Raw genomic sequence first — 3,311 nt, 5'->3', positions numbered from 1 at the left:
ACTATTTTAAGACATAACTATCAGTTATATGTGGTGACTGAGCGAGCATAGGACAAGAAGTACAAATGCAACCAAACAGTTTGAGAGTGGAATTAAACAGAGCTTTAGAAGAATTCTCTTCAGAAGGACATTTTCACGAATTTGTCAAGTTTCCTTTGTCACTGAGAATCATAAATTTCTTGCATAGAAAAAACATATTTTCTGTCATGAACTTTTCACTAAAACTGATGGACCCCAGCCATTTTTTTTTTTTTTGGTATTCTGAAATGTACATCAACGATAATAGAAATTAGAGCCACTACCTGTTTGAACATTATGTAACTCACAAAAACTGTTGACCAGCAAGAATATTAAAAGCACTTCAGAGTAATAGACCAGCCTAAGATTACAGAAAAGATTACAGGAAAAAAATTGGAGAGACAATTTAGTGCATAACCCAATCGAGATTTAACATGTTCAAATCCCACTGATTTCAATAGGAGACTTTGACACCTGTTTATATTTCATACATTGAAATAATAGAACTACAGCATGCTCTTGGATGTGTTTTTATGATGAGTTCCCTTTATCTACATGTTGTTTTCACCTTTAAGAGAACAAATAAATTGTAACTGTAGAAATGTAGGCATAGATTAAATTGGATTAAATTGGAATTCATGGATTAAATTGGAATTTAATTAGCAAAAGATCCAATAAATGGTAGAATTAATGTATCTGAATTGGACCTAACATCTTTAGAAATAATCTCTGTATTCAGAAAATATGTGTAAAGTATACTGAACAATTCACAGTAAATATTAATTACACTACTCAGACCATAACCAATAAGAATCACTCTGTAGTCATCGAATGCCTCATTATGATATACTCCTAGCAAAGTCTAAGCAACTATTGCATAGTAAGTATTTTGAAGATTGCAGTCTGTGGCAAAATCCTAAAATACATCAGCTGGGAGACAACAGAGTTTCTATTCAATCTTCCTTCCTTGCCAAATTAATTTATCCATGAGACCAAATCTGGGAGCAAAGCCAAAGCTGGCTTCTGTTTCATGAATTATAGTACTAGTGTTGGCTCCAATTATTGTTATGATCCATAGAAAATCAGCGACAGCCACTACAAGTAAGAACTGGTTCATGAGATCAACCAAAGTGCTGAGAGTTTACTGTGTGATCAGTTGCTGCAGTTTTCACATGATCTTATACGTCTATAATTTTGCAGTCACACTTCATTCTTTCCACTGTATTTCAACCCACTTTTTGAAGAAAATTCACCATAACGAATACTTATTGCATGAAAAGAAGAGAGACATAATGTTAAATGATCTTATGACTTCATCCTGAAAGCCTGATCACACATTCTGCTGTGTCTGCAGTGCCAAAAGTACCTACCATAGTATCATGCATAGGTCTCATGTTTCTGTACTTCCTTCCTACTCATTTTGCTATAGGACACAACAACTTCTGAAGTCATAGGATACTGTGCTAGAGGCTATTGTGGCTCCTGCCACCTTCACATTGGGCCCCTGCCACTGTCATGTTTAATTGGCTTCTCAATGTAATATTCTTTTGAAACAATGTAATATTCTTTTGAAACATCAGTATAAAATTATGTGATTAGTACTAAAAGAAAACCAAACTCTGACAAATAATGAATCAGATTAGAAGCATTTGACAGCCTAAAATGGTAATCCTATGCCAACTTATTTGGGAGTAAGCCCATTTGAACATAGTAGATTCTGGTGACTCAGATAGAGCATTGCCCTGTATATGTTAGAACCTAAACCTCCACTGAATCCAAACATAGTTGTTGAAATGTTAATCTTTTTTTAATCTTCATATGTAAAATTTGGAACTTAACCTTTATCTCTTTTTTTACTTCAGATTCTCAGCAGTGAGAATGTAACATAAACCAAGCAATACAATATAGTCTGGTAATTGAGAGTGTCTCAGTTTGGCCAATGAAATTGCTTTAATTTTTATTGTCTATAGTTCATATATTTTGTTTATTCAAGTGCAAAAGAGATCCTAAACTCCTTCTATAAGACTTTTTTTTCTCAGAATGGCTTCTATTATCTCAACCTTCGGGGGATGGGGTGGTCTACAAATCCAAACAATAAATAAATAAAAAATAAATAAACTTTGTTAGCATGGCCTTTCTACCCTGTCTTATGAAATATTGGATTTTCATATTATTCCTTACACTGTGTGCTACAAAATGCCAGTTTCCATGTTTGTATGTATAGGTAGCAGAGTGTCCATCTAAAAATAGGCCAAAGGCAAAAGGTCTGTTTGCAAAATTAAATCAATGCATGAGTTACTCCAGGCAATAGAATCTGGAAGCCTCATTGACCATGGACATATGTTAAGCTATTGTGATACAATGGATCCCAGAGAACTCCCTGGTACTAGATGTTATATCTGATGTGCTTTTGAGAAACCATTTCCTCAAACAATTGCTTCTTCCAAGCATTTCCTCAACCTCTAGATATGATCTCCCGAACAACAAGATCCCTTCTTGATTCACTCAAGCCTCAGCCAAATTTGAATACTCTAGGCAGAGACTTTAGGAAGCATCTCTGCATAAACCTTTCCAGGTTTCACTGATATAATCTAGGACCAATTGACTCCATTGTCCCAGGAAGTAGAGACAATAGATGAAGCCCTTAATTAGCTCAGCCCTGCAATCCCAGCATGGAAACCCAGGAATAGAAACTTACTTTAAAATACAGGAATAGAAACTTACTAGCTCCCACCCCAAACTGCTCACAGGGGTATAAAAATATAGCACACCCAAAGTTCCACGCTGCTAAGGCTGGCTCTACTCTAGCGCTAGCTGGCTAGCTAGCCAGCTCCTGCTGCTGGCTCAAGTTCTCAATGCTGGTTCTCACTGCTGGCTCAAGCCCTCCAGGCTGGCTTCAGCTGCTGCTGGCTTCAGCTGCTGATGGTCCCCACTCTCCATGCTGGCATAGGAATCCCTGCCTTCTTCCAGAACTTCTCTGCAGAATTTTGGTAATGTATAAGTCCCCTGCTCCCCCTCCCAATCTATCATCCAAACCTATCTTTTTCCTCCCTGCTTATATCACTTAGGAACTGTGTGTATACTTCTCCATGTCTTACTGTGTGATTGTTTGCAACCAAAATTTATATAAAAATATTTAAACTACAACTTGATCTCTTTTGCATTCTCTGTAGAACGTTTCAAAAGCCAATTCTGGTATAGTTGTCTAAAAGATCCCACCTAGCCTATCTCTCGCATTGCCAAGCTGAGTTATATTCCCCATTGCTACTTTGAAAAATATATTCATAACTATT

This window comes from Sphaerodactylus townsendi, linkage group LG10 (genome assembly GCF_021028975.2).
Source record: "Sphaerodactylus townsendi isolate TG3544 linkage group LG10, MPM_Stown_v2.3, whole genome shotgun sequence".
In the NCBI taxonomy this organism is placed as follows: Eukaryota; Metazoa; Chordata; class Lepidosauria; order Squamata; family Sphaerodactylidae; genus Sphaerodactylus; species Sphaerodactylus townsendi.
The sequence above is the reverse complement of the archived record's forward strand: the minus strand, read 5'-3'. Positions refer to the sequence as shown.